Source organism: Bubalus kerabau, chromosome 14, assembly GCF_029407905.1.
Source record: "Bubalus kerabau isolate K-KA32 ecotype Philippines breed swamp buffalo chromosome 14, PCC_UOA_SB_1v2, whole genome shotgun sequence".
Classification (NCBI taxonomy): domain Eukaryota; kingdom Metazoa; phylum Chordata; class Mammalia; order Artiodactyla; family Bovidae; genus Bubalus; species Bubalus kerabau.
Genome location: NC_073637.1, coordinates 43,597,568 through 43,623,312, shown reverse-complemented (window position 1 = coordinate 43,623,312; position 25,745 = coordinate 43,597,568). Strand labels below are relative to the sequence as shown.

At 35.8% G+C, this 25,745-nt stretch overlaps 1 long non-coding RNA gene across 1 annotated transcript in view; it reads left to right on the top strand.

Annotated features, from left to right (window-relative positions):
- Window positions 1–4,573: 4,573 nt before the first annotated feature.
- LOC129627237 (uncharacterized) overlaps window positions 4,574–25,745 on the top strand; it is a 66,218-nt gene continuing 45,046 nt past the window's right edge. The window contains exon 1 of the long non-coding RNA XR_008702502.1: window positions 4,574–4,659. This is a non-coding gene — a long non-coding RNA (uncharacterized LOC129627237). The remainder of the gene's footprint in view (window positions 4,660–25,745) is intronic.

Here is a 25,745-nt window from a genome sequence, read left to right as displayed (position 1 = left end):
ATGGAACTGATTTACGGTTTTTTCTTCTCCTTTCTTTCTTTCTTTTTTTGCTTTTGTCTGTGTGTTTCAGGGAAATCTTAACCGGAACCACATGTTTTGTGCATGCATACCAGAAGCCACTCTCCCCTTGTTGGTGGGTGCTTTGAATTTCTCAGACCTGGTGAGGGGAAAAGATATGCTGATTCCCTTATGTAATGCTACTTTGTGCCTGTCAGAGAACTATTACCCTAGGTAAGTGTTGCTTATGAAAAAGGAGCAATACTATTGTCTATCTTTGTGCTCCTGTAAATTACAGTACTCCATTAATTCTGCCTTCATTAACAAGTCAGATATTTGGTATTGCACAATGTTCCAAATGCATAGCAGTATGTTTAATACAGCTTCACTGATGAACTATCACATATTTGTGGCAAACAAGATTGAAGCACTATATGGCTGATATGCCATGCAATGGTGTGGGAAGTGTGGGCATTGCTTTTGTAGTCTTGTGACAGAAATACTGCCTTCTGGTCTTTCAGATGGTTGTCACTGCTTGAGGGAGGCAGATTTTCCGTTTTCTTATGCTAGTCTACATCACAGAGCCCATCCTTGAATATTGCCATAATGATCCCTGATCTTTTATGTTAAAGTAAGTTATCAAAATAGATAAGTAGGTAAATGAATATGTAAATGCTGGCATCCAAAAACAGAAAGGATCATCTTCCTGCCTCAAAAAATGTAAACATGTGTAAGTTAAAAGGGGCAAATAAAAAATACATGTTAGTTTCATTTTCTGTAGAACTTTTTTTGCTTTTAATTGTGAAAAATTAAATCAACTATTAGCATATTTTTGGTGAGAATTGAAAACATACAGATGTTTATAAAAGTTTATATCTGTGTCAATATCTCTACCTAGTCACCTGTCAGTGAATTTTGTGAAACAGAGAGCAGTATATTTTGACATCAGAAAACACACACATACACCCATGCACATAGACACACAAGAAAACTATGGACAAAGGATGCCTAAAGGAAAGCATGCGTCTTGAATAATATGGAGTTTTAAAAATTAAAAATACTGCTTATTCTACCAAAGAAAATAGGCGAGATGAATGAATAATACTCTCAGAGATTGTATGTTGATATTAAAGCTTTATAACTCCTGAAAATAAAAAATAAAAAAAGTTGAGAACTTTTAGTTTTGGAAGTGAAATCTGCAGTTCTACGACAAAGTGCTCTACATTCACCCAGAAAAAAGATAATAACAAGCTCTCTTCATAGATGATACAAAAACAAAATGAAAGAAGTCTCTTTGTTGTAAAAACATAGACTAGGACAATTACTTACAGTTTCTCATCTCTCTAAATATTCCAAAATCTCCTAATATTATTTTTTAAACACTTGAAACATTTGGCTAGATGAATAACTTTTGACAGTATTGAATATGGTAATTGCTTATTGAAGAACGATTATTTTATAACCATAGTCTTGGAAGAAAAAGCAATGAAAAGTCATCAAAATACAACATTGAAAATAGGAATGTTTTATTTGGGATGCTATGATAATTTACTCCTTCATGTGTGTACTGCAAAAACCCACAAAATTGCTACTAACTGTTATGTTTCCCAGAGCCAAACGAAACTGCAAGTTAAGCTCAAACTGAATTAAGATGGAGATACACAGTGTTATAGAGATGTATGGGCAGCAATTCATTGCAGGATCAAATCCCTTACTGTGTGCTAACACTAACGATGCAATAAGGTATATCTATTTCATTTTGTTTTTTTTAAATTGTGATTTAGACATTCTATATTGGTTTGTTGGCATCATAGTTAACATTATTGCATTCAACCTAGTTTCACATTTCAATATCATGGTTCAGTTTCTAAGATTATTGTTTTAAGAACATTAACTTTAACAATTAAATACTCTTTCACTGGTCATATTATTCTTCAAGCTAGGAAAGCTTCCAGCTGTAAGTACTATTTCTTATAACTAAAAAAAGTAGCACTTCCTTTTTCTAAAATGTTGTTCAACAGAAATTTTAATTCTTAAATATGACTTTAGGACATAGGGCTTCTTCTGCACATGGACTATTTGTTAATAAGAGAAATACTAAGTCTGAGATTTGATGATTAGTAAATCCTTTGCACCTCTATTTTTCTTTGTAAATTAATTCTCACCTATCTCTTACTTTAGCTATTTATTTTCTTAAATAACAGTTCTGATTGGATTTTCTGTTTTTAAGAAAGATTTCATTTGTATTAGACAGTAATTCAACTAGTGCTTCTCTGTATTCAAAGGAGAAATTAGAAAAATTTACAGAAACTGAAAAATTGTAATGCAAACCATAGCCACATAATGATAATAGAAGTGCTGATGTGAAGATATTCCTAAACATAAAACATTTATGACTTTTTAATGAAATATTTTATTTTTAAAAAAAGTACCTACCTAAAATAAACCTATATTAGAAAATGGGTGTGATACAGAAGCACCAAATATTTTATCACTTAGCTTTTTTTTAATATTAAAATGCATTTTTTAAAGGATGTTTTATCTCAAAAAATACTATATTTTAAAGCTTTGTTATTTTATCCTCTCCCCATTCTCAGCCTACCAGAACTACAAAAATGCTTTTGAGAAGAGAAGAAGAAAAAGTCAATATATTTGAACAACTGGAATTGTCAGTGATTGGAAATATTGTCTTATATGTGGAAGAGTACTGAGGAAATAGAAAAGGGATCGGTCGAAGATGGTAAGATAGGAGTCGCTCGTGGTTCTCAGGTTGCGTTTGACACAAGGTGAGCTATATTCAGTAATACATTCTGCACTGGGCTTCCACTTAAGTCCTACACCACACTGTAACTTTAACTAAGCACTGTTCCCTCCACAGATTTGTGAGGGCAAGGGACACTGACTCACTTTCCTGGCTTTGATGTCTCCAGTAGCAATTTATCCTGGTGTGTTAAACGTGAAAGTAAACCATTAAAAGAGGTGCCCACCAGAGGTTTAGTTTCATAAACTCATTATTTTTCCTTTTCTTTTCCTTCCTTCCCGCATTCTTTTACTTGAAGAGAAAAACTAGTTTTTAGTAGCTAGGCATGAAAGAAGCACAAAATGAGAATTTAAAATGATAAAGCCTGAATGGAATTTGTATCATTTCCTTTTCTAGCTGTAGCCTTTGTCACTATAATACAAATGTCATGGAAGTAAGAATAAAACATCTCAGGCATTAGGATTGAATGATAGCTCATTCATATGACAATGACTGCGTGAGGACAGAACATTTCTCAGAATGTAGCCATTCTTGTGGCAAAGATTATAATGACAAGTAGAGATGGTACAAAATTAACCAATTCTTGGATCTATATAAAGAAATCTTAGGAGTCTCTCTAATGTGGGCCTTTGTATTATATTAGCTGAAAAGCAAAAAAAAAAAAAAAAAAGTGAGCTGTGGGGGGCAAGGGTCGAGGTAGGGTGGGGTGGGGGGTGGGGGGAGTCTTTCTTTAAGTCCACAACAAATTCGTTCGGTTTGAGTCTTGCCAGAGAAACCTGCTCGGAAGGTCTCTTTTTCTACCAGTAGATGTCATCGCAAGCAACAGAAATACCCCAGGGGCAAGGAGAGCTGATAAGGGAATGATAGAGCCTTAAAGGACACAATGGAAGTAAAAAGGAGAGCTTATCTGTGGTAAATTCTGTCTGAAACAACAAAAGCTGTAGTTGATTTGGGTTTTAATTTGACCTGATTTGTCCTTGTCATTATGACAAGAGTGTCTAATGAGTTTGGGAGAGCATGGCTTTAGAACAGACGCTGTTAGGACTTGCACACACACTGCCCCCCCCCCCCCCCCCCCGCCCGTCTCAGCGCCGCCTCCCCACCCCTTCTTTCTGTCCCCCCTCCTGGGTTCTCCGGTTCTGGTGATCTTTTGGCAAGTTGCTGGGGATTGCTATTTAACCTCTGTTGGGCTTTGACTCACTCTGTGATCTGGGTTTAAACTGCATATGAAAGGGATTTCATGGGCAGAGTTGTGTATGGTTCCCACTGCTACTATTTTAGAGTTATGAGTGGCACTGAGTGGCAGGGTGCTCATTGCAGATAGACTTTCTTACTTGTCCCTCTGGCTGTCTTCCACAGGGTGAAAGCAAGTGGTGGTTTTTAAAATAATCTTTTTTTATTTTGCCCATCTCACATGTACATGTCTGAGCATTATTATGAGTGTGTGTGTGTGAGACTGCAGAACATTTAGCTCCATTCCGGCGATTTTTGCAGACCGCATGCAATAAATCAGGCTCTGGTGAGCAGCTTCCGCTTGAAATTTAAGTGCCACAAAAAAGTACATTTCTTCTTAGCGAAGATCCTCGCACAGGCTCACTTGTGCACTCACAGTTCATTAGCTCGCCCTGCGTAACTTGCATGGTTTCAAAGAAGGTCTCAGGTTAGAAGAGTTTAAGAGGTTGTTTTGCCATCCTCTGGAACACACCATAGCCTTCCCTTCCGTGCATTTTGGAGGAAATGGCTTCTTTTCTGACGAATCAAGTGGCCTAATTAATTAAAAGCAGGTATATACTGCCCTGATCGCTATCACAATCTGGGTCCTGCTTGGGGTGGCAATACCATCGTCTGTTCTAACTTAAAGGACTGACTTTTCACACGGACTGAAATTCAGATAACCTGAGGTGATATGTTTAGTTTGTCCTGAAGCTTGTCCTAAGAGTGTTCTGGCTTTTTCTGTATCCCTTGAAGTGCTGGTAAAGGTGACAGCCTCGCAGATCTCTTTTGTTCCAGTCTAAAAAAAATCAGTCAGATTTCCATTAGTCCTCATGGCTCTTTTGAACACTAGGCTTTTATTTTACACTTAAAAGAAAATCTGTCAAGTATTTTGGTCACCAAATATATCCTACCTACAAATGTCAGATGGAGATGATTAGATCCTATATACTAGACATTGTTTAAAAAAAATCCAGTTTTCTGTCACTAGCAATTTTATGCCTTTAAAATAATGATCACTATTTGCAATACTTAAGATATTTTATAGGTAGCTCAGACTGAACTATGAAAATAAAGGTTGGATGGTAGGGATATGCAATGCCAGAAATTCTCTGTGGGAAGAATAAGAACAAATGAAAAATAAGCAAAACGACTGTGTTTTCTCTTAAAAAGTGTAGTTGGAAAATATGGAAGAGTAGATTAAGCTGTTTCTTCCAGGTTCAAAACAATAGAGTAGCCTGAGAATCGTTTTCATCTGAATATAAAATTTACTATAAATTAAAAGGAAAAAACATATTATTAAGCTAAATGTGATGTTGTCCCTTTAAATGTTCTGTCCTTTGCCGCTTTGCTTGTCTCCCTGGCTCTTAAGGTGGCCTGATCCACTTTTCTGGAATTCTTTCAATTAGTTTTGGATCTGTCACCCTAAAGTCTCTGAAATTGCTTATTCGAAGAGATTTCAATATTTACTCTGATGACATTTTTTGATTCTCAACACATAGGAATTCTTGGTAGTTTTGAATTTACTTTGTATCCTTTAGTCCATATAAATCTGGCAATCAAGATTTCTCTCAGTTTAATTTGCTTTCTGTTGAGGATTTAAATGATATTATCCTGGCGCTTTAGCCAACCACTTCCAGTCCCTAATCCTTGGCCTTCCTCACTGGTGAAAGGCTGTTCTCAGTTTTCTTGGTTCAGTTTAACCCTCCTAGTTAATCTCTGACTTCTGGTAAATTGCCATCATGTTTAAAATCTGCAATTGTAACTCTTTTCCTTAAAAAAAAAAAAAGAAAAGAAAAAGAAAAATGCTGCTCACAAAGGACAACATGACTAACTTATATCACCTTATTTTTTAAATTTAACTAAGAGCAGTGGAAGAAAGTCACTGACGATCAGCTCTAGGAATATCTTAACTGTCATCAGATCTAGAATGAATTTCAGTCAGGATTTTTGTCCTTTCATAGCACATAAATTGCACTTCTTAACGTTAAAAATGGTCTGTCTCGCTGACACTCTCAGGCTCTTTGTCAAGTTCCTGCTCCTTTTGGCTGGGTGGCTGCTGCCTTCCAATGGGATATTTACTAAAATGCATTTCAATCCTATGCAATGTTTGTTGCTTTTGTTTCTTATTTAATTCCAGTTTTCTTCAGCCAGGTATCATCAACAGATTATGGACCTTGCATAATTAGGGGCTTTCAGGGTTAGTTCCAAGTGCTGTAGAGATTTATACGTTACACACACACAGCTATGGAAGACAACACTCCACTCAGCTATATCCACGTAGATGACGCGCAGGTCCTTTGCTCCACTTCAAGAAATATTATACAAGTTCTTTTCAGTGGATCTGTTTATTTGGTTGGCTGACTTACTTTGGTGAAATCGCCAAAAGTTTTCTAAAATTGAATCCAGATAAGACAGAATTCCTTTTGATTGGATCTTATCCCTAGGTCGATCAACACTCTTCCATCACTTTGAAAGTTGGCAATTCACTCACAGCACCAGTCCCGGAGGGGAAAACCTTGGTTTTATGCTTGACTTCACTCTGTCATTTATGAATCGTGTAAACATAAATATTAAACTGTTATATTTTCCTTTGAAAAATACAGCCGGGATGAAGCAAATAATATCTATTCAGTATTACTGAAGTTGTTACTTTCTAATTATCTGTTTTCACTTGGACTACTAAAATTCCTTATTAATTGGATGGATTGAGCAATAGCTTTCTAAGTATATACATTTCAATGTTCATTTCAGGGAAACTAAGCAACATTTTACTTCTTGAAAAATGGCATATTGAACTTGATTTTCTCTCTGAATGTCTCTGCGAGAGGAATGACAAAGTTCTGCATGACCAAGTTATGCCTCTGTCCTGGTCTAATTACCTAAGGCAGGATGGCACTGGAGAACTGACCATAGCGGAAACTCTAGTTTTGGTTGAATTATGAGGAGAAGAATTCTGAGAATTTCAAGGAGAAGGTCCAATTGTAAGTGGATTAGAAGATAGTTTCTTGGGTTCCAACCACACTTCCTTATAGATCTATGCAACTGGAATAATTCACGAGTGCCAACGAATATGTTGACAGTCAAAAAGGATACATATGAATAACAACTGGATCTATTTCCAAGCAGAAGTTGCTTTCCTGTTAAGAAAAAAAAGAAAAAGACCCAAATAATGAAAACGTTTGCTAAAGTTGTATTTAGTGTTGGTGTTTGGCCCAGGGCACAGAACCACCCAGATTCTGCCCTGAATCTGGATCTCCACCCTTAAGACTAAATGCAAAGGCAGTTGCACAAGGTAAAATTGACACTTCATTACCACCTGAGCCATTGAACCTCAAGTCTTAAAGCATTCTTTGGATAAATTAAGTTAAACCTGACTGGAGATTATGTTTCTATACTAGTGAAAGTCAAAAGTCTAGAACAAATGTAAACTGAAAGATTTCCTTCGTAGATCATACTCACTTTTATATCCATTCAATATATATTGATTTACACATTAATGCATCAGTTTGTTGATTTATGATCCAATTTTCTTGTATGCAAGGTAGCATGATATACACATAAGCACGATTTGTAATTGGAAAAGCTTGAGAAAAAAAACCCCCAAAGTCCATCAGTGGCGATTGTTGACTAGATTACAATTTACTTATTCGATACACTAATATGCTACAATAAAAAATAAAGGATGGAAAAATTTCTTATGTCCTGATATGAAAAATTCTCTGTTTATGTATTATGTAAAAATGAGAAATCGTAGAAAAGTGAGATTTGGTGTCAAATGTAGAGAATACTTGTATTTGCATTGGAAGGACATACTAAAAGTCTAATAAAAAAGATTATTTTGGAGGATACGAGAAGAGAAAAGGAAGATACAGTGAGAGTAAAATTTACACTGTGGACCTTTTCTACAGTCCACAGTTTTTTTATAAATGCAATACTATTCAAAAATTAAATAAAATATATTTTATTTGTATCTAGTACTTATTGTACTCCCTAATATTTACTTTTTAAATTTCTTTCACAACTTTCATAGTGTTTGTGACTCTTAATATAAACAAAGGAAGAAATTTGTTAGATAGTATGGTTTCTATGAAAGGCAAGACTTGGAATTAAACCCATGGTCTACATTATCTAGTTGTATGACCTTATAAAAATAATGTATTTTCCTAAAACTCTGTTTAATAAAATGAAATTCAGAGTGCTTCATAGGACTGTTTTGAAGCTCAAATTACATAATATACATTAAAATGAATGCAGTTTACTTTTGCTGTTACTACATTTATTAGAAAAATCAGTCTAAGAAATAATTTATTTGGAGTTTTTCTATAAAGGAAAAAATCCTATTATTTCTATTATTTTGTATATCCATTTCATCAGAACTCATGGGCTTCTTCTTGCCACTTAAGCAAAGTTGTGTGTGCTTTCCACTCCATCATACTGGCATAAGAGAAATGTGAAAACATGCCACAAATTATATTCTAGATAAATGCAAAGGCAGATAGGAATATAACTCTTTATTTTCTTATTTCTATTTTCTTCATCTTTTTAAAAAGTATTCACTTATGTTTTATTTTTATTATTTATTTGACTGTGCTGGGCCTTAGTTGTAGCATGTGGGAACCTGTTCCCTGACCAGGGATTGAACCCAGGCCCCCTGAACTGGGAGCACAAAGTCTTAGCCAGTGGACCACCAGAGATGCCTCCTCACCCACCATTTGCTTCATCTTTAAGGTAACATAGTAATTATAGGAAGAGGTCAGATCCATAGTGTAGAACCCTTAGCAACTCCTGTGTCTGTAGTCTAGAGTCAGGTTTTGTCTGACTTGAGGTGGACTAGGATGTATTTTGGAGAAGGAAATGGCAACCCACTCCAGTATTCTTGCCTGGAGAATCCCAGGGACAGTGGAGCCTGGTGGCCTGCTGTCTATGGGGTTGCACAGAGTCAGACACGACTGAAGCGACTTAGCAGCAGCAGCAGTAGCAGCAGGACATATTTTAATAAATTGAGGATCAGAATTGCAGCTTCTAAAAGTGGACTCTAATGCATTGTCTGAGGTGGCATTCCCACTGCACAAAAGAAGAGAAATTGTCTTCATGTCTCCTGAAATCAGAGTCAGTTTAAAGACATTCCTTAGAGTGGGCCAGAAAAGGAGAAAAAGAATGAGAAGCTCTTATTTTTATTATTTCTATTGCTGGTGAGAACAAGATTTAAAAACAATAGAGGGACTTCCCTGGTGGTCCAGTGGTAAAGAACCCAAGTTCCAGTTCAGAGGACACAGGTTCTATCCCTGGTCTAGCACTAAGATCCCATATGCTGCAGGACACTAAGCTGGTGCACTGCAACAGATATTCTGTGGTCACAATTAAGACCAATGCAGCCAGATAAATAAATAAATATTAAAAAAAAAAAGGAATGGAAGGTGCAGTGGGTGATAGTGCTTCTGTAGCCCTGGGCTTTACAAAGCTGTGAGGGGTGCTGCAGAACTGAGGAGCTGCGCTACTGAGACAAGAGTTCTCTCTCACCTTAGCTTTGTTCCATTTTGATCCTTATTAAAAAATTCTTCATTGGAATTTAGCATCACTTCTCAGACAGAGTGCCCAGTAGGGCTTTGTCCAGATATACTCTTCAAGAGCTCAGTCTTCCACAACATGCTAGCTAAGTTGATTGCTAACATCATGGCTGCATTCTTTACTGCATGCTGCCCTCAAAAGCAGAGAACTGTATTGCCCAAGGCTAGGCCCCTGTCTGTCTTCTGATGGAGTGCAGAGATCCATTATCTTAAGCGGAGATAATTCTGAAGAGCCATCCAGTTCTCCATACAATTGGCAGAATACTCCACTGTACCACACAGAGGGTCAACTTCCTCTCTCTCAATTCCCACCTTCCTCATTTCCTAACACAAGTAGCTACCAGTGCCTCTTCCCAACAAACCTTCCAAGTACAGCTCTCTGTCTGAGTCTGTTTCTGAGAATACAGCCTACGAAAGACATGCTAGTTATCTTCAGTGATGGCAGAGGTGGCTGTGTTTGACATTAACTGCTCCTCAAATCATGAATGAATAAGTTGTTGTTTCTGTTGTTCAGTTACTCAGTTGTGTCCGACTCTTTGCAACCCCATGGACTGCAGCATGCCAGGCCTCTCTGTCTTTCACTATCTCCCAGAGTTTGCTCAATTTCCTCCAAACTCAAGTGTACTGATATACAGGATCAATTTTGTTTATTTTCTGCCCACGGTCATTCATTCATTCCAAGGGATTTCTTCTATATCGGACTACAATCTTCAAGCTCAGAAGACACTACTGAAAACCCTCAGAGTAATCATTACAAAGAGCATTGTTCTCCAGATAGATTGTTCTTTCAGAGTTTCTAGGCAGGATCTAATTAATAACAAATTCATCTTCAAGTGTTGTCATGCATTTTGCTTTGTGTTTGTTCCAGAACAATACCAATTCCAAGGTGGATCTTGGAGTTTCTAATATCTTCCACAGATTTCAGGTCAATATCTGATTAGGTCACTTACAGAAAATTTGTCTGATTTACTTCAAAAGAGATGGAAGTTATATTCTTATGGCTACTGCTATGGAATTGAAAATGATATTTATTTCTTTTTCTGAATAATGACAGACTCATAACCATTATTAAACGATAGCTTAAATTCCACGATATACTAGAGACCTCTTCTCACTGGACCATTTTCTTCATGATTGCCTTCAGTTTTGAAATTCTGGTAGTCAATTAAGTCATTATGACTTAGTAAATGCTAATATATGGACTTAATTTCCCTTACTAATTCCATACTTCCCAAAGCCAACTAAAAGACTTGTAAAGACATTTTTATGTTACTCTTATATTCACTAGAGTGTTTAGCATAGTGGTTATAACTTATGCCAGTTGTAATAGTGACATGCAGTTCATCTGTAAAAAACCAAGCCTGAAATCTAAGTGGTACTAATTACAACTTTCTACTCTATAGAGAGGAACTATAGGGTTGTGGTTAGGGAGGGGCACTCGAACAGCAAATTTGAGTTCAAATCCCAGGACCACAAAATTCTAGCTGTTGACTTTGGCAAATCATTCAATATCCTTGAACTTCAATTTACTCTTCTTTAAAAACTGCATAGTAAGAGTTCTTATCTCTCAGAATTACTGGACATATTAATGGCTCACTTAATAAATAAAAGTATTTACTGCAGTGATTGATGAATGCTTATTATTATTATATTGAAATATTGTTACAAGTTCAGATTCACTGTTACAAAGAAAAGACTATAGTATTATCTGTTGTTCTTGTTTAGTCGCTAAGTTGTGTCCAATTCTTTGTGACCCCATGTACTAGCCCACCAGGCTCCTCTGTCCATGGGATTTTCCAGCAAGAATACTGGACTGGGTTACCATTTCCTACTCTGAGGGATCTTCCCAACCCAGGGAAGGAACCTGCGTTTCCTGCATTAGCAGGCAGATTCTTTACCACTGAGCCACCAGGGAAGTCTGTAGTATTGTATGTAAATAGCATTAAAAACCAAACACTTGACAATTTAACATCTTTCTGATTTTTTTTCTAGTTAAAGTGACCTGGGTTTATACACAAAATGAAATATTTTTTAGGGACGGAACGATGTCATAACATGGTCATGGGGACCTTCCTTCCAGACTGACAAAATATAGGACATTCTGTTCCCATTTGTTCAAGCTAGGTGTTCACTTCATGATAATTAGATTTCCTGGTGACCACCCTGTTCCTTTTCTGACTTCACTGTGCCATGATTTGCTATGAACTCCCCAGAAAACCCCGAGTTTCATCTTCATTGTGTCTTATACTAACTGTGAACCAAGATGTCTCATTTCTTCATCCTCCAGTCTTTAATTTTTCCTAAGTGAGGCTGGAGAAGGGTCTGAAGGGGATCCATTGTGTTAGTTGCCTTTCGCTGTGTTACAAACTACCACAAATTTAGCAACTTGAAACAGCAAATATTTACTATCTCATAGTTTCTCCAGGTCAGATATCTAGGCAAAAGTCTCTTAGGAGGTTGTTGTTAGATGGTCAGTCAAAGCTGAGGTTTCATCTAAAGTCTTTCTTGAGAAAGTCCACTCCCGAACTGTTTAGCACGGTTGTCCAAATTCAGTTCCTCTGGGGTTGTTACACTGAGAGTCTCAGAGGCTTTCAGAATGTTGTCTGACGGCTTCCCTCTTGTCACAGGGGTATCTCCATACAGGAAGGAACATAATGGTCGAAGTGACATTTCATCTCCCCTGCAAACTTCTGTTCTCTAGAAGCTGGACTTCATCAAGTCCAGCTTTCACTTAAGTGCAGAGATTACAGAAGGACATGAATACCAGGAAGCAGGGCTCATAGAGATCATCCAAGAGACTGCCTAACAAATCAGACATGACTGAGACACGATTTACCAGCTGCATCTATAGAAACATGCTAAAAACAACGCTGCTTCTTTATAAATGATACAATTTTTGAAGAAATATTTTCTCTGATGTCTATTATAATAATTTCCCGAACCTCCCTCATTTGTATACATTTAGTCAAAATTATAGCATTTTAACGAATGTCTGGAGCACTGTGATTCATAACGTGGACTGGAAATGAGAGGACTTGTTTATTTTTATCCTGGATGCCTCATGTACTTACTGTTGATTCTCACTTAGAAAGTCGCTACATAGCTGTCTCTTTCTCATCTATAAAAAAGGCGGCAACAATTTTAGCTTACAAAATAGTTGGACTATGAATAACATTTTTTAAAGGACACTTTACAGAGTGTTTTGAAATCATCCAAGTGGTCTTAATACCAGTCAGTTTTAAACGACAACAGAAACAACAAAAGCCACTCTTGCACTTGAAGTTCCAAGATATATGTTAAGATGTGTAAGAAAAATGTACCAGCAATAAGTTCTTGATTCTCCTTACTTGACTTTCCTGTAATTAAAAGATGACTTTAGGGATTCCTGTTATTACCTGTATTTCATTTATAAATAAGAAGTATAATAATAGAACAAATGATCAACTCAATAATATTAACTCAAAGCGAGAACTAATTTTGATGCCAGTTACTTCATACCCTGCCATTCCATTTTCTTGTCTTAAATATGAGCTTTGTGGACATTTAATGACAGCTATCTCAACTTGGAAATGCAAAGCCAATATATCTTGAAATAAAAACAGACTCTTCAAGCCATATTTTGGCATTACAAAGTTAAAATTAGATCCCACTTCAAACAGGCTTCTTTAATTAGGAAATATCCCAAACAAAAGACCTCACTTCCCAAGGAACATTGAACCATTATGCTAATTGAAATGGCCACTGTATAAGTCTTGGGTGGATCTGAAGAAAGTTGTTATTCTGGCCTGAGTTTCCAACCACACTCATTTTGCTAAATTGCATTTCTTTAGGAGACCAGCCTGATAGGCTACAAGTGTTACTAATTCTATTAAATACCCCCCCCCTTCATTATTCTTTCATACTGAACGATCAAAAACCTTAACCACTGTCTATTTTTAAATGATACAGTTCCATAAACAGATTGAAATACTTGAATAACCACTTTATGATAATTAGGTTTTCCTGGTGACCACCCTGTTCCTTTTAATTTTCTCAAGCTGCAATTCTAAGTTGTGCAAATCATAAAATGGTGTTTTGAAAAATATGCAATTTTATAGTTGGCTTGGATAATTTAATTTGAAAATTGACAAGGTTGATGTATACACTTACAGGAAAATAGGTTCAAATCTAAACAGCCCTATAACAGATTAAGCCACGTACATCTCTCTTTGCACACGTTCTTCCTCCTCTCCTGCTTTCCAAGTATCTGTGATCCAGAAAGACCTGTCCTTAACTTCCTTTAGGGAACATTTCAAGGAAAGCAAAGCAGTGGCAGGTAATCAGAGACATAAATTATTTCAAAAAACTTAGTGAACCTAATTCTTATCTACTGATGGAGCCATTTCAAATATGTTTTGTGTGTTTATGCATCTCTGTGAAACATTTGCCAATATTTTAAACAACCCAGAAGGGAAAATTTTAAGTGGCTGGCCAATTAGAAATTTCCAGTGTTTTCTTCCCTTCCATAATTAAGCTCCTTTTGCACTGTTTCCACATCTTTTCCCAGATTTCTTCTCTTTTACTTGATTTCTTTCCTGATCTGCATATTAACACATTTTCTTTTGCTCAGTTTTTTTCTTCAAAGATTCTCCATCTCTTCAATTGGGCACATCAGTTAGAGTTTATGATATCTGTATCTGTAGTTTTAACAAAATATACAGCATATCAAGTTTAAATATGTCTTCATTTAACATTCTTCTGAACTCATCTTCTTTCTTCCGTGTCTTATTTTTTCCATGTAACATTATTTTATGTTCTTGTCACCTTCTCCTTTATTGGTTTATCTCATTTGATGCCTTTCTTATTTGCATCCGTATCTGGCCACAAGTAGCTAGATGTCTTGAAGCTATTTCTGCTTTCAGTGAGTTTTTGTTTTGTTTTAATTTTTTCTTGAGTTACTTCATTCCTGTTTTTATTTAAAAAAAAAATGATTAAAAAGAGGATCTTGGATAAAAGGTTGTCTTTCATTTAAAAAAAAATTCTTTTTATATTCTCCATAGCATCAAAATACAAAACACAAAATACAAAACATTTTAAAATTAAATGTTGCTTTGTAAGCCTAGAATAAAAAAGCAATAGTTAATTATTTATGAATATATTGTGACTGCTGCTGCTGCTAAGTCACTTCAGTCGTGTCCGACTCTGTGCGACCCCATAGACGGCCTCCTACCAGGCTCCCCCGTCCCTGGGATTCTCCAGGCAAGAACACTGGAGTGGGTTGCCATTGCCTTCTCCAATGCATGAAAGTGAAAAGTGAAAGTGAAGTCGCTCAGTCGTGTCCGACTCTTAGTGACCCCATGGACTGTAGCCCACCAGGCTCCTCCATCCATGGGATTTTCCAGGCAAGAGTACTGGAGTGGGGTGCCATTGCTTTCTCCGATATCGTGACTACATGTACATATATATGTGAGTGTATAATACATATATATATATATATATATTCTTCTCTCCAGAAGTGATACCACTAAGAACTTGGTTTGCATAATTTAAATATTTAAAACATTGAAATATTTTTATGAAGATATTACTTTCTAATTGTATATGCATAAATTTTAATATGTGCATTATTATAATAAAAATTGTCCTGTTCCCTATAAAATGTATTGTATGTTATTTTCACAGACATTTTTATGCCTATGCTATTATAAAATATGTATAAATATAATTTTTTTTCTTTTCTTTTTTTTTTTTGTATGTGAGGCTCAAGACCTGGTCTCATTTAATCATTCCATAGCCAGTATAGTGTGAGTTACAAAAGCAATGCTGTGTTCAACTCTCATTCACATCTATTATTCTTTTTTCCCTCTAGATAATCACAATTTTTTGAATCTCTGTTGTGTGCCAGGGTATAATTTTTTTTCTAATCCTGAACTAGGTAGATGTGCCATAATTTATCTAATCAGTCATCTGTTAATGGACATTTAGATTATTCAATGTATTTCTATCACAAACAATGCTGTAGCAGCAACATATCTTAAAAATCTCTCACTTTTCCCATCAGGAAGGTATTCCCGCATGATGAATTCCTAAAATAAAATTGTTGCTTCAAGTAGTCATACTGATTTCCCTTCCAAAATATTGTACTCATTTATATCTCTATCAATATAACATGTGAGATCACCATCATTCTGATTTTGCCATTCTAAATCAAAAAATCTTTAGGCTGTAGTTTCTGATTTTATTTTTTGATCCCTACAAACCTGAACCATTTTCACACATTTATTGTTATTTCTGAGCATTTTCTCTAAATATCTAAGTCCAATTGATTTTACTTTTGGTTCTTTCTTATTGCTTTCTATTGCATGATTATTTAAAGTTTATTTTGGTTTGTATCGCATGTGAACTTTTAGGTTCTTTGTGTCTTGTTAGAATTCCTTTTGCAGAATACTGTCATTTATAAATGAAGGTTTGACAATCCCTTCCAAACTGATATTTCTGAATCTAACAATTGGGTTACTCAGGAAATTTGTCCCTCAAACTTACATGCCTGACTTACAGCACAGCTTCATTGGAGAGAAAGAGAGAAAGAAAGAGACAGAGAATCAGAAATATCAAAACAGACAATTAATACATGATAGACTTCAAAGCAAGATCACTAACATAACATTGACCAAAATTTGTTAAATTGATGCAACTATTTTAGAATGGTGTGCTGCACATTGTGGAGATTAAGAATAGCTTTGAAGTCTCTGCAAGGAACAGCCCAAATGAATAACATCAGCTTGCTTACTTATAAACACACAACACACCAAAGGAAATCTATTAAAAGTAAAGTAAGTTGGTAATCACTAAGCATTATGCAAAAGAAAACAACATTTATTATAAAACTCTCAGGTCTGACAATGAGTATTTTCTAATGACATTTTCAGATTGGGGATTTTTCATTTAATTCTAATTACTCCATCAAACACAGCAGACTGCCTTCTACAAGTAAGAATGTGCTCTATCTGAAAATGGTGTTTGTGATTAGGGTTCTTTGTTCCTTAATTTATTAAGTATGCTCTGAAAATTATAGTGACAAGGTGTATCTTTCTGAGTTTTCCTAGTTCATGCAATTTGGAACATCCTGACTTTCATAACAGCTGTTGTACCTTCTTTTCCATCTCCTCCTCTTCCTCATCCTTATTCTTGAGCTATTTCAGTACTGACAGCCGTGCCAGGGTAATACACAGGTTATGAAGGTGTGGTTGTAGTAAAACGTTAGCATGTTTATTGTTCCTTGTCACGCCTTGTTATTTTGTCCATTTGGAAACTTTTAGAGAAACTGGGATGAAGTTGGGCATGTGTTCTTAGGTATAATAAAATACTCTGCTAATCCCAGCTCTTTTCTGGTCATTTTACCCCTTATCCAAACACAACAAGCAGCTTACAAGAGGGCTATGGAATTTTGGCTCCTCTAACAAAATCTTCCTTTTCTTTGTCTTTCTAAAAAACTCAGAAAATGGGAAAGTTGAGGCTTCATGCATGGCAATTGCCTTCTTTATAATTCAGAGTACTCAACAGTAAAGTGGTGTGTGTACTCACATGTGCTCATGACAGTAAATACTTCTCTCCTGGGAAGTAAGTTCTGCGTTTATAAATGAGGCAGTTATTAGAAAAGGTCATCATACCAACTGATTGAGATGTGGGCATACAAGAAGTTAGCCTGAAATTCTTCTGGTTACCAGTTTAGAGTTCAGAGTCCCTTTTCTGTCTTTACTTATTCATCTTTACCTATCACATAATACACAGGTGCATAAAAAGTACCTCCACTTATCTCTAAGTTTCCTAGTACTAAACACTATGGGGAGTTTATAAAACTACTGCTGGGTAAAAATTAAACACTCTCAATACTTAATGCCTAGTGTATCTTGGTTAGTCCAGGTAAAGATTATACTTAAATAGGAATTCATCACGTCTTTCTGAAAATTCAACTAAATATCATTTGGGGAAATCATCATTATCTTGATGCTTAGATTCTTTTGTTAAGCAACTGTATGTTATATAAAACACAAGATATACATTAATAGTAAATAGTCACCATGTAGAATGCACCATGTTCTTTAATGCAGGCTTTCCTTGTGGCTCAGATAGTAAAGAATCTTCCTGTGATGCAAGAGGCCCAGGTCCTTCAATGTTATGAAGATACTATAAGATGTTTATAGTTCATTACTCCGGAAAAGAAACATTTCACGACAAACTATAGCAACTATAGTTGAGATACATTTTAAAGGGCGCATCAGAGGAAAAACAATGCATGATAGTACTAATCATTTTAACACCTTAAGATCAGTGTGCCGTAAGAAAGGTGTGTATGTGTGTGCACATACTGTGTCTCTCTTAACCCTCTTAACCTGGAATATGGGACTTGATCAGTAAACTTCTGCTTTCCACATAAGCACAGAATATGGTTGGTTTTATCCATGTCACTGTCAATATGTTTAACAGTAGTATTTTTGGTCCAGGTCTTTCTCTGAACCCCTTACTTTGTTGTCCTTTAAATTTTAGGCAAACCTTAGGTAAGTCTCTCAGTCTCTCTCCTTTCATCTTTGAAAAGGAAATAAAGACACTTAGCTTGGTATATCTAACATCCTCAGGAAGCCAGAGTGAGAATTTGACAGAGACTAGGTGAATGTAAGGCTTTCCTTGGTGACTCAGATGGTAAAGATATGCTTGCAATGTAGGAAACCTGGGTTTGATCCCTGGGTTGGGAAGATCCCCGGAGAAGGGAATGGCTATCCACTCCAGTTTCGAGAATGACCCTAATGCTTGGGAAAGATTGAGGGCAGGAGGAGAAGGGGGCGACAGAGGATGAGATGGTTGAATAGCATCATTGACCTAATGGACATGAGTTTGAGCCAACTCTGGGGAAATAGTGAAGGACAGAGAAGCCTGGCATGCTGCCTGCAGTCCATGGGGGTCACAAAGAGTCAGGCACCATTTGGTGACTGACAGTAGGAGAAATTCTGAATTCTATGGAGACAATGTATGAGTGCCAAAGAAAACCAGGCTTTGCGTTTCATGTTAAAATAAAACTCCATTTATAACAAGGATTGTGCTATTTTTCACAATGTTGACATACATGAACATGATATTATTTACCAAATTATGCTAATTTGAGCATTCTCATGGATTTCTATCTTAGGTTTTGTTGTCTTTAAAAGAAAATTGCTTTAAATTCAAATAGCAATTTTTCAGAGCTTTATCCACATTTCTTCCAAGATTTGTTCAGCATTCATGTCAAATTTTTACATGATTCCCTGAAAATTTGGACTTGATTCCCCTAACACCTAGAATCATTGTAAAAGATTCATAACATCATCACTTAGAGTCTTCTGGGCTTATTGTCACAGCAGATTCTAGAGCAGGTATTTTTGAATATCTTTTAAATACGTAATTGTGGCCAATTTCTTGGCAATGTTTTTACATTTTTTAATAATATGCCTTTCCTTCTTTTGTTAAGATTCACAACTTCTCAATGGTATACTTCAAAATTAAATAGGTTTAATTCTAGACTCTACCCTATGGGAATACCTTATTGTCCTAGTAAAATGTCAACTCAGATAGGTTTTCATGCATTTGAGAGTTCTAAGTATCTCTTAGAATATTCTGATGCAGTCACCACTTACCACCAACAAATGGTTTCTTCTAGTTCTATAATATGTGGCAATTTCACATGAGGCTTTTGCGGACTGTCTGTGGCTCCTTCATCTGTGGCTAAAATGTTTGTTGCTTTTGCAATTTGCACTGATTGCTTAAGAAAAGAATGGTTTGTTTTGCAAGGGCTGCTTTTAGTTTAGTGGGTTCTGTGCATAGTTAGCTACAATGCTTTTATTTTGTGGTGATGGTCCAGATTGTGTTTTTTGGAGGCATTTATTGCATTCTTACAAATTACACATGTTGCAGAAGGGCTGTTTTTATCCATACATGGAGAAGAGACACACACAGTACTTGATTGAGTAAAAAACCCAATGAAATAGGATCATGTCTCACTGTCAAAATAAAGAAAAATGATGGAGTTAAGAAGGAACAAAGAAATACTTTTCGAGCATGCTTATTCCAAGTATTAGGATATTTTCATATTTTAAATGAGCTTAAGATATTTAATGTAATTTTAATACCCTTAGTAACTCCAGGGAGCTTTTTCAACCTGGATGTTCTGTAATAAATAAGAATTTGTTATTATATATTATATATTATATTATCTGTAGTGTATATTACATGATATTTATAAACACAGTTTTATTTAGGTCTTAATATAGCATGCTGAAAAAGTATTATTTTCTTCTCTTTTACTGAGAAGGTAACTAAGTCTCTGGAAGTTTAGTAATTTGACAAAATTTGTGTGCCTAGTAGCAGGGCCAGAATTTTAATTTAGCTCTGATTCCAAATGCTCTCATCACTTAATTCTATAATCTCCCTAACAGCAATTACTCCAACATATTTATGTTTTCAATTTGGGAATTCCTTCTTATTCCTTATTTTTAAGTAGCTTAATGATTTTTTCCCCTTAGATAATTCCAAAAAATAAAATAATAAATCAAGTGTGCAAAAAATAAAATTAGCCATGCAATCACCACCCAAAATGTCAAATGTAAACACAGAATTGACCAGCTTGATGTTTAAATTGATGACTATTTCTTTCAAGGAGAGGAAGAAAGAAAGTGAAATGCATCTCACATTTAGACTACATTTGCCAATCAAAGGGCTTCCCTGGTGGCTCAGCTGGTAAAGAACCCGCCTGCAATGTGGGAGACCTGGGTTTGATCCCTGGGTTGGGAGGATGCCCTGGAAAAGGGAAAGGCTACCCACTCCAGTATTCTGGCCTGGAGAATTCCATGGACTAGGTCACAAAGAGTTGAACATGACTGAGTGACTTTCATGTTCACTTGCCAATTAAATATATTAGGAGATACGTTTTCCCTCTTATGAAAGAAGATGTTATTCCACAGATAAACATTGATAAGGGCTAATGACTCAGAATAACTTTTATTCATCTTTTCTGACAGTAATGACCACTATCTGCTATGCTTTTCATGTGTCTACCTATAACTAGACTATGAGTATTTTGAGGCTTTTTCAGATTCCTGTTTCTGTTCTCTCTTATAGGCATGTAACACTATTCCTAGCACAGAGAATTTGTAATGCTTAGAATTTGCACAAAACTGTTGCTTGAATGAATGTCTTTAAATTCAACAATGTAATGATAATATTTGAAGCTGCATTTGAATCTCATTTAATTGAACTACATTTAATGTTTCCGTTATTGAGAATAGCAATACCTATTTTAATAGGAGTATTAGAACCTCAAAATTGCTGATCATTTAAAATGAGTTTTTTTGATGATATTTATGATGATGATGGTGATCATGATGATGATGAAACTGATGCTCATTATCAACAATTTCATCGTCACCACCACTATCTAATAAGGTGAGTACTATTGATTCCAACTGAGGGGTAAAAAAATATATAGCAACAGGAAAAAAGATTTTATCATAATTACAAGGACAAATAGAAGAGAATCATGCATATATTATATACAGAGGTGTAAGAACATGAGATTTACCTTCTGAAGATCAGGATACCCATTTCTGCTACATTATGGATGAGCAATCTTGCCTCTGTTATTTAGTCTTTTTGAGTTTATTTCATTATCTTTAAAATGGGGAAAATAATAATCCCCTCCTCTATTCCAAGGATCAAACCAGACACTCCTTTTGAAAAAGTTTTGCAATCTGTAAAGTATTCAATATATAAATGTCCGCTAATTGTACTCCTGAAATTCCTTGTCTAAATGCATGAGTAAATATAATTTAATTGCTAGTTCTCCAGAAGCCCTGTCTCTTTCACTCATCTGAAGTCAATTTTCTTTTAATATCTCATTAAACAGATTGAAAATTAAGTCCTAGTATGATGGGGACCACTTAGCACCACTTATTCTCCAAAAGATTATACTTGTTCTTGGCATGTCTCACTCTGATTTCCTGCTTCTGACAAATTCACGATCTTTGATATTGACTAGCTTTCTGTATCTCTTAGGCATCAAGTAAACATCTTCACCCTCAAGGACCTCCCACTTTGCTTCCTCTCATAAAGCAACAGAAGCACCAGGCTTTTCTGTTAAACAGATTTCTGATGATGATTTAGAGTAGAATTTTAAAAACACACATTAGATAGAAAATTTCAAATTGAATATTGATCGTTATTAAAGGAGTCACTGACCCTTCTTTACCCTGATGGATTATTTTGCTCTTGGTATCTTAAGTACTGGCTGCTGCAGTCTTCTCCTCTTCTTTTTCTCCTTAGAGATTCGTTTCCTTCAGCTCCGACTCCTCTGTTAGTCCTCTTCTCCCGACCCTCCTGGGGAAGAAGCACTGGACTTGGCAAATTGCTCTGCGAAGTGAATGAACTGTTTTGTTTAAACCTATTCGACTAGACTCTCCACAGAAAAATTTGCTTTTCAAAACCATGTGATCCATTTAATATTTTTGTTCTCAGCATTTGCCTAAAAGGTAAAAATTTCCGTCTCTAAGTCGATTGTGGCTTTTCTCTCATATGAATTTGTACAAACTGAAGACAGCTTTTAAACTAACATTTTCTTATTTTTTTGCCTGTTTATTTGTTAAATATTTAAGGCAAAAAGTACAAATGAGCCTTCCCTTCCTATTCTGTATAGTTTAATTTTGCCTATCTTTTGCAAATATAATAAAAGTCAAAATTATAATGCTTATTTATTTAGTCTTCATTAAGCACTTAATTTGTTCTCTGTTGACACTGTCAAATATAATTCTAATAAGTAAGAGCTATGTAATTTTTCAGTTTGTAGTATGCATATTAAAAAGAAAAATATGAAATTAATTGTAATAACATACTTTAATTCAATATATCCAAGATTTTATCATTTCAACATGTAATCAGTAAACAACAGTAATGAGACACTGAAGTCAGTTTTTTTTGTATTATGTATTGCAAATCTCTTGTGTATTTATCACTGAATATTTCAGTTCACTTTTATAGTTAAAAATATCTGTGTGGCTGATGTTTACTCTGTTGTTGCTGCTGCTGCTAAGTAGTTTCAGTCGTGTCCGACTCTGTGCAACCCCATAGACGGCAGCCTACCAGGTTCCCCTGTCCCTGGGATTCTCCAGGCAAGAACACTGGAGTGGGTTGCCATTACCTTCTCCAATGCATAAAAGTGAAAACTGAAAGTGAAGTCACTCAGTTGTGTCAGACTCTTCACGACCCCATGGACTGCAGCCTATCAGGCTCCTCCACTCCTCCAGGGGTTTTCCAGGCAAGAGTACTGGAGTGGGGTGCCATTGCCTTCGATATTTATTCTGTAGCCCAACACAATTCCAAGCACAAGTGAGTACTGCATGTCTTACCTCATGCAACTCTCACTGTGGTCTGATTATTCCATTGACAGATGAGGGAAAGGAAACCCAGAGAAATTAACTAAAGTGTTTAAAGTCACATATCTGTCTGAAGGCCAAAAATTGAATCTTGTAACTGCAGAGATTTTGATCTTAATGTTATGTTCCTACTTCTATACTTTCCTTAAGTATTATTAATATTTGGCTAAGTTTTTGATAAACTCAGAGTTAGGTACCCTTCTTTCTAGTTTTACTGCTTGTGTGAATTTGGTAAAAAATGCTGAATTGACATATCTGGGGACTAAAATGTTTTTGTGGTCAGAATGTTATTATAAGAATGAATTTAGGTTGCATAAGTACATGCTGTTCTTTTAAAATGATGTACCTTAACAGTGCCCCAGAGGGATTTTATCTATGCAATTCTTGGCCCTTCTACTGAGTCAATCAAAAAGGGAACTGATTTGTGGGTGGGAAGTGGGCTTGAGCTCAGTAAGGAGATTACCACATTTAGTAATTACTGGTTTCATGTTAATTTGAGGAATCAAAGTTGCATCTTGTATCTTGATTCCTTCCAAATTACTTATTCTCCTTTCTTTAAAAAGAAAAAGGTAATATCCGTGAAGTAGTTAACTCTGCTGGCAACATTTATCTTTAACTTTGTTTATAATGGCTATTTTTTCAGAATTATTTGTTTATCCTTTCAATAAGAATTCTAAAGAGAATGATTTAGCCAGATCATGGAGTTTTATTTGTACTCGCTTTTAATGTATAAGGTGCCAAGAATATTTCAGGTAGAAACCTCACACACTTTTACTAGCACTTCTAATGCAGTGACTTTCATAGAAAACCTCACCAGGCTACAAATGAGAAGGAAGGCAAGACTGTATGACATTCTCAGTCTCTGAGGCTCTTGGTGATGGAACTGATGGAAAACTTCAAGTGGGTTCGATTAGCAGTCATTGTCTATGCAGCCCTTTTCTGGTAATCGGCTCTCTGAATTTCCTGGAGTTCATTCAGTTGCATCACACCCCTGGATGTGTTGTGGGTCTTTGTCAGTTTTCAGTGTAACACTGGAAGAGATGCTGACAGGCACAGTGGCAGCCACACATCTCTTGTGCTCACTGGCTGCATAAGAGATGTCGCCGAAAGTCCTGTGTAGTTTACAGAAGATGAAATAAGTTCCATATGTTCCCCACGCAGGCAGGCCGTCTTTGTGTACACAGGCAGGGCTTTCCCAGTGCCTATATTTAATTTCCACACAAAATATGGGCTTTTCTAAAACCCTCACCACATTTTATTGTGTGCATAATTCAGAATATTTTCCTTTATGAATCACACATTGAGAAAAATAGTATGCTACCCACATGAACTATTAATTTATTTATTTAAAGAGGATATTTTTTTCCCTTTTTTCTTTCTTCTTCTTTTGCTTTGCTTTCTTCTTTTAACAAATTCATGTTCAAGTTGCAACTTAAACCAATAAGTACAAAGAGTAGGCTGATTTTGCCTCCCAACTTTAGCATTCTTCCTTTCCCTGAGACTGCCACTCAACTAGGGGTGGGAGTCTGTGTTATCTACATATAACCCATAATCTCTCAGGACTCAGAGGCTTGATTCAGAGACCTAAGAAAGTTAGGATTGCCTGGATCATCTTCTTTGGCCAGGCTTATCAGTCTGAGAACTGTTTGTATATAAATTAAGTGCTGAGTACACACCCTGACCCTATGAGCAATGGTTAAGGGGCGCTTTTGTGCATAGAAAGGGGTGAAGATGCAGACAATTGACTTGAAATGGGGCAGTTGCTGAACAGATACAGTTTCTGGTCTCTCTCTTTCAAACCTGTAACTTGATTTATCTTCTCTCTCTCTTCCCACACAGTGAACATAATTGTTCGCTTGGAATTGTTCAGCAATAACATTGATTCAGACCTTTTCCTCTGTTTGTTTTGTAACGCCTCTAAATCCCTGTGTTAGATTTAAGTAATAATAATAGTTATAAAGAAGTCTAAGTCTGAGCAGGCCCACTGTCCTAGTGGCTTTCATATTCTAGAGGTGTGAAAAGTAAGGTAATTAAGTAATAATAAATTAGTTCCTTTATACAGAAAGGAACTACATTTATTAAGAATACTACATATCCCAGGTATTTTCATGTAGTCTCCCTTAATCCTCACCTGAAGCCACTGAAGAAGATATTATTCATCTTGGTCTTGCATCTGGTTAAACAGGCTCAGAAAAAGTTACAGTGATTATGATCAAGCAGTTAGTAATGGGCAGCAGTATAAGTTGAGGTCACGGCTTTCTTTTGCTGCAATTCTTGCTTTTTCTGCTATATTCTTTCATGCTTTAAGCAGAAACTCTATCTACTTAAGAAATTAAGCAGACTCTCCATTTTTGCTCAATTTAATTTTCTTTGCAAACATTATTCATAACCTGAGAGTCACTGGAGAGAATATACCTTTCCCTCCATCTCAATTCCCTAAAGAGAGAAAGAAAAAAAAAAAAAAATCTGTATTAAAGGCAGGGAATGGGTCAACAAAATAATTGGACAATAATCTTTCTCTACTAACAATTTCCTAAACACTGCATCAACATGTTGCTAATGAAAGAGAATGGCCTTCTTTAAAGATTATCTTCCATAATATTTTTGATAAAATTCTTTATGGAAGATTTTCTTGCCCATGCAATGGATTTTTTTTCCTTTTGATATTATTTTCCTTATCTATAATGCATACCAATGTGTCAGTTATTGATATTAACTTTTTTTTCCCTGAAATGCAAATGATTTAGATAGTTATGTCAAATTATCCATTTG